The sequence below is a fragment of the Triticum urartu genome, chromosome 3A (assembly GCF_056163025.1).
Source record: "Triticum urartu cultivar PI428250 chromosome 3A, HENAU_Tu73, whole genome shotgun sequence".
In the NCBI taxonomy this organism is placed as follows: domain Eukaryota; kingdom Viridiplantae; phylum Streptophyta; class Magnoliopsida; order Poales; family Poaceae; genus Triticum; species Triticum urartu.
Window position 1 is genome coordinate 658,643,281 of NC_141875.1, and position 6,928 is coordinate 658,650,208.

Genomic DNA, 6,928 nt, shown 5'->3' on the forward strand with positions numbered 1-6,928 from the left:
TTTATTGGTCAAACCGCATAACAACATACGTTTCTTCCCTTTGTCATCAGTATGTTACTTGCCCGAGATTCGATCGTCGGTATCTCAATACCTAGTTCAATCTCGTTACCGGCAAGTCTCTTTACTCGTTCCGTAATACATCATCCCGCAACTAACTCATTAGTTACAATGCTTGCAAGGCTTATAGTGATGTGCATTACCGAGTGGGCCCAGAGATACCTCTTCGACAATCGAAGTGACAAATCCTAATCTCGAAATACGCCAACCCAACATTTACCTTTGGAGACACCTGTAGAGCACCTTTATAATCACCCAGTTACGTTGTGACGTTTGGTAGCACACAAAGTGTTCCTCCGATAAACGGGAGTTGCATAATCTCATAGTCATAGGAACATGTATAAGTCATGAAGAAAGCAATAGCAATATACTAAACGATCAAGTGCTAAGCTAACGGAATGGGTCAAGTCAATCACATCATTCTCCAATGATGTGATCCCGTTAATCAAATGACAACTCATGTCTATGGCTAGAAAACTTAACCATCTTTGATTCAACGAGCTAGTCAAGTAGAGGTATACTAGTGACACACTGTTTGTCTATGTATTCACACATGTACTAAGTTTCCGTTTAATAAAATTCTAACATGAATAATACACATTTATCATGATATAAGGAAATATAAATAACAACTTTATTATTGCCTCTAGGGCATATTTTCTTCACGTTATTATGACACGCTTCATCATTGTCATATTGCTTGCATGATCATGTAGTTGACATCGTATTTGTGGCAAAGCCACCGTTTATAATTCTTCATACATGTCACTCATGCATCATTGCATATCCCGGTACACCACCGGAGGCATTCACATAGAGTCATATTTTGTTCTAAGTATTGAGTTGTAATTCTTGAGTTGTAAAGTAAATAAAGTGTGATGATCATCATTATTAGAGCATTGTACCAAGTGAGGAAAGGATGATGAAGACTATGATTCCCCCATAAGTCGGGATGAGACTCCGGACGAAAAAAAAAGAAAAAGGCCAAAAAAGAGAAAAAATGAGAGAAAAAGAGAGAAGGGACAATGCTACTATCCTTTTCCACACTTGTGCTTCAAAGTAGCACCATGTTCTTCATATAGAGAGTCTCCTATGATATCACTTTCATATACTAGTGAAAATTTTTCATTATAGAACTTGGCTTGTATATTTCAATGATGGGCTTTCTCAAAATGCCCTAGGTCTTTGTGAGCAAGCAAGTTGGATGCACACCCACTTAGTTTCTTTTGTTGAGTTTTCATATACTTATAGCTCTAGTGCATCCGTTGCATGGCAATCCCTACTCACTCACATTGATATCTACTAAGAAAAGGGCCCGTGCGTTGCAACGGGAGAAAAAAATCATAATCTCCAATGGCCATGATCACATTTTGTTGCATCACTGAGATACACTATCACTCTCAATTTCATGAAAGTATTAACAATTTTTGAAATCATGAACATTTGCTATAAGTCGTGACCTATTTAAAATCATGAACATTTTTCAATTTCGTGAATACTTATACAAATTTTCGAATATTTTCTAAAATCAAGAACATTTTTATATTGATGAACATTTTTCACTATTTGTAAATATTGTTTTTATAATTGTGAATATTCTTAAAATGATTTTCTTGAATCAGCAAATATTTTTAGAATCAACAAACATTTTTATGGAAACTGGTGGAATAATTTTTGAAATTTACAAATATTTTTTTAATTTAATGAACATTTTTTTGTTTAAGAAACACTCTTTGAAATGCATGATCACTATTTGAATAAGCGAATATTTTAGGAATGAATAGACATTTTTGTAAGTCACAAGAGGTTTTTGAATTTTAAGAATATTTTCCCATCCATGAACATTTCTTAAATTGGCTAAATTTTGTCCTATTTCATTATCATTTTTAATACACGGACTTTTTACAAAATCATGAACATATTTTAATTTTCCAAAAATTTGTTTCCAAAATTTTGAACAGTTTTTAATAAGTAAACATATTTTTACAAAATCACGAACATTTTTCAAAGTCCTAATTTTTTAAAGTAGAAAAAAAGAAAATGAAAATGAAAAATAAAAAATAAAAATAAAAAACAGGCCACCCGGACAGTCCCAAAAAATAAAAATTAACGTGCACTGCATCTTCTCCCAGCACGCAGTTTCCAGTATAGGAGGCTCCTAATGCATGGGCCGACCCAGGCTCACAATGCCCGTGCGTTGCAACGGAAAAAAAAAATCTTAGATGCCTAGTCCAATAAGCATGGCTACATCCCACATGGAAGTCCCGTATTTCAACACCAACACTAAGAAGAGTGTTGATGTATTATGTTCTTATTTGCGTGGAAAGCAACAAACAGTAGCGCCAGCGTGGTAAGACAAACACGAGGGCGGCAAAACATGAACTTCTTTCAATTTCTTACAATAGTAGCTTGAATATCATGGAGCACAATTCAAATGATTGTTCATTGATCTATTAACCACAATAGCAGAATATATTAAACTGAAAGGCTTTTTTTACAGAGTAAGTGTCAAAAAGGATTCTTGCGGAGTGAAGGTTAGTGCTCACCATCAAGTCGCCAGGTTCCATATACAACTTGTTGGTGCAGGCTTTCACTCTGCATCTGAACCTTCATCTATCTTTCGGTCATGGTCATATTTGAGTATAATTAGTTAGAACCACCAAGTGAGCTTTAATTAACTCACAAGCTTATAAATAAACCATAAGCTATACTCAAACATACTTTAGGAAAGTGAAAAAAAACATGCAGGATGAACAATGCAACTAATGTACCACGCCAAATTTGTTTCAACGGGGATCAGGCCAACCTTTACGGAACAGGGACCAGGTTGTTGTGCTATATCTTGCCAGTGGTCCTCATTGGTAGTAGTGATCATTGTCAAAACGTCTGTTACTTGCAAGTTACTGCAAAAAGAATTTCATATCAGCATGTGCTTATTGTTTCCCTTTTCTCAATATACAAACGTTGCTACATGTGTCACGGTCTTTAGTTAAATTTATTAGGCCAATTTGGCATGATACACCCATTACGAATTTCTACTAAATTGTGTGATCAAAAGAGCAGGGAAATGAGGGACAATACAAAGTATAGATTCTACATTAGATACATAGATCAAATAATGTAGTGAATAGTTGCTGCACCTTACAAATTCAGTATCAACAGAGACCTAGTGCCGAATGAAAGCTACACGAAGGACCTTCCGTACACAGAACAATCACTATTCGAGGTCACATTGACACGTTAATGATTCCGAGCCTGCAAATAATAATATAAAAATTAGTATTTCACATAGAAAGGGGAGAGTCATATAGGAACATGTCTGGGTTTTTTACCGGAAGAAAATATTTGGTATTGCCACGGAAAAAGATCGAAATAGCTAGCATTTAAAGTTCAAACTTAAAAAAAGGTAGCATTTAGTTTAAACATGAGTATTGTTGTGATTCCTAAATTAATGTGGCTTCATTCTATTAGTATCTTGGGTATGTGTGAGAAATATTTAGTATGAAAAGACAACAGATAAATGACAAAAAAAGAGTATTATTAAATTCAAATGCATACCTTATATATTGAAATAGGACTGAAGAAACAATATGCCCTTTATAATATAAACGTGTATGTTGTGCCACTTGTAGAGGCACTAAGCTCAATTTTTCCTGGCAATAAAGCTAGCACCACTTCTCCCTAAACAGATTCGCATATATAAAAGAATCGGGCTAATGACAGGATATTTCTTCTTTGATCTCATCAAGTGGATGTTCATTTTCTAGCTGTATCCAAAGGATTGTAATGAATGTGTATCTAGAAGCTAGACTGTAAGTAATGGTGACATGTACTGGTCCGGGAAATCAGTTCAAACTGCAGGTGTACGAATTCAACATATCAATTTGAATTGACATGTTAAAAACATATTGCTTGAGCAGTGAGCGTGGCAGCTAGTTCTTCAATCTTTTCTGAATACTCACCGAGCTTAGCTTTTGAAACGCTGAATCAAGAAGAAAACTCATGATTGAAATTGAAACACTGAATCAAGAAACAAACTCATACATGAACATGTTCTTATCATGGGGAAATACACATAAACATGAGAAGGTAATTTCCTTTGCTCCATGCATTACTATGACCAGACATTCTCATCATCAAAATGCAAGGTAATAAATGGAAGAAGGCCATCAAAAATTTATTTTGGACCTCATACGGTTTATTTTGTCAAGTAAGAAGTGTATATTTACATATACACAATTACACAGTTCAGATTTTCACGAACAGTTTGCTAATAAATCCAGAAGTGAAAGAGTAACCAGATTTCTTTAAGGGTGCATCAGTTAGTTTACACTCAGACCATGACCAAAATAAAGATACTCAACGTTAAAATGCACCCTGGCAGTCTGGGAGAAAGAGATTCCTCTCTGGGGTCGTGGCCAGGGGTACGACTATTGTCGTGCCGATAACCAGTCAAGATGAGCTGCTTGAGAAACATATAAAAGAACAGGGCACCAACACAGAGTAAGCTTCCTTTGCACTCTTATGTTTGTAAATACACAACACCCATGATGGTGTCTCTGTAGGTCTCTCGTTTGCACAAAAATTATGAGGTCCAGATGCTTATTTCACTCCTTTCTTAACCTCAATTAGACTTCTTTTATCCAAAGTTAGGAGTGTACAGATATGATAGGACGCGATCCGGCGAGAGGTTTCTGCCTGCGAAGTAGTGCCATCAAGATGGCGCAACAAGATGTCACCGCGATGCGGACCTACATGACTGCATTAGAGTAATCCGCGACGAAGTCAAGATCCTCCCCCAAAAAAACATGCCTCGGACAAAAAATTGTGGGAGCGCTGCTCTATTTTGCACCTGCTATCAAGTAGCTGGTGTGTCTCCGGCATAAGGACATGGAAGGAGAGTTTGGTCGGGGAATGCTGAGCAGAGCAAGCCTCCAAAGCGTGGCGCCGGGGAAGGAGTTGAACATATGTATTTTACAACAGTTCAATTTTGAATTAAAACATCGTCACTTATTTCCGGAAGGAGAGAGTAATCGTTAATGTTCTGTACATTATTGCACTTTGAATCAAATCGAACGAGACGTGTGCTACAGTATTTAAAGTTACTTTCACCCTTATACTTATAAACCAGAGTCTGCAATCTTATGTACTGAAAGGAGAATCAAAAGAGGAGAAAGACATATTACCAGAGCTCTTAGATCCTTGATGACAAATCCTTATTGTCTCTGATAAACTTGTGTTCTCCAATTTTAGTCCAACACTATGAACTATCTCATCATACAGTTTGGATAAACAATACAATTTTTTTTCGCTTTTGAATATGCTTGGAGAGGAAAACTGCTTGTTGCTATTTATGAAGAATGGAAATTGGTTATGTAATGATAAAGTGGTAGCACATAATACCTCCACCACAAGGATTTTTATCTGCAAGACATCCGCGGAATGTAATCTGACATTGTATCCCCTGAATTTGTCACTGTATTAGTAATCTGCAAGAGCACAAATCGCCACATTCATGAATTGGATGGTGATCCAACAAAAAATCCTGTTATCACAAGAGAACACAAGGTACATAATAGAGTAGAGCACCCATTTATTAAAAGAAAACCATGCCAAACTTTAATAACCTGTTTAGATGTGGCCAGCCACGGCCGGACATGAAGTGGAGCAGGAGGAGCGCAAGATGGAGAGGGAGAGGAGGCCTGCAGCCACGGTGGGGAACCAGAAGTGATGGAGAAGCCAGCGCACCCGGCCTCGCCTCGCCACCTCGATGCCGGCGACCCCCGCCGGAATCAGCTACCCAGCGCCGCCCTTCCTTCCTCCTCTCCCTCTCCTTCCTCTTGTTCTCTCCTTCCTCCATCCTGTGCTCGCTCTTTCTCTCTGTTCGAACAGGAGGTACCGAGCCACCATGCTCGTCCACCGCCGGAGCTTCCATGCCGCGCCCAACTATGCCCAGTCGAGCCTCGTTAACCCTAGCAATCGGGAGATCCTCCGGATAGAGCTGCTACTCCTCCCAATCCCCTCACCTTGTGCCGTCACCCACGCAGCACGCGCGCCCCTTTGCCGCCGGTGAGGATCTCCGCCGCCGCCAGCAGCTCCGCCCGCGACCCCCTCTCTCTTCCTCTTCTTCGCGTAGTGCTTGACCCCTCCGCGCAAGTCAGCCCCGTGGAAAAAGGATCGCGGGTTCAATACTCCCAAGTCTAGGGTCCTTTGTGCAAGAACGAAGCAATTTTTTCAGATCCACTCAAAGTGGGATTGCGGGTTCAATTATCAGAAAGTACATGGACGTTTTTACAAAAACACCACGACGGTGAATCCGAAGACTCAATCCGTGCTTTATTCTCTTCCTAAAGCATGGATTGAGTCTCCGGTTCACCGTCATCCTCTTTTTTTCACTTCCTCGGGTTGGCCCATAACTAGGAAACGAGCACGTAAAAATGTGACGAAAAATAAAAGAGCACCAGTTAGGTTCGATCTCACGACCTCACGCTACGTACCAACGACGCCAACCACATGAGCTAGCTGCTGACTTACACTCATATTGCAGCGTAAGCCCCAATAACAAGAGGCAGAGAGGGTAGCGGCGTGGGGAAGACCTGCAAGCTGAATAAATCGGCCTCCATTGGGAGAACCGAGGAAGACCAGAGAAGCGCAAGGACATGAAGGCTGAAGAAGATGCGCAACCAGACGGAGAAGACCCCGCCAAGAGGATGTGCAGCAGCCTGCATGACAGCCGCAGGAAAAGCCGGAGCTCGAGGACGCGGACGGGAGGGAGAGTCCCCTGATGTCGACGTCCATCGCGCGACGCATGCATACGCGGACCTCCAGGGGAACCTGGCCGCCGGCGCCGGCGAGGGGTCGCCCTCCAAGG

At 40.1% G+C, this 6,928-nt stretch overlaps 1 long non-coding RNA gene across 3 annotated transcripts; it reads right to left on the minus strand.

Moving 5' to 3' along the window:
* Positions 1 to 2,429: 2,429 nt before the first annotated feature.
* Positions 2,430 to 6,369, minus strand: LOC147981148 (uncharacterized). 3 transcript variants are annotated; one of them, XR_015598862.1, is made up of 4 exons: positions 5,685 to 6,367; positions 3,198 to 5,546; positions 2,864 to 2,960; positions 2,430 to 2,674 (listed from the first exon to the last, which is right to left on the minus strand). It is a non-coding gene; the product is annotated as an uncharacterized LOC147981148 (long non-coding RNA). The 3 variants fall into 3 exon arrangements; XR_015598861.1 differs by having other exon boundaries at positions 2,430 to 2,960; positions 3,198 to 5,602; positions 5,685 to 6,369; XR_015598860.1 differs by having other exon boundaries at positions 2,430 to 2,960; positions 5,685 to 6,366.
* Positions 6,370 to 6,928: the final 559 nt, after the last annotated feature.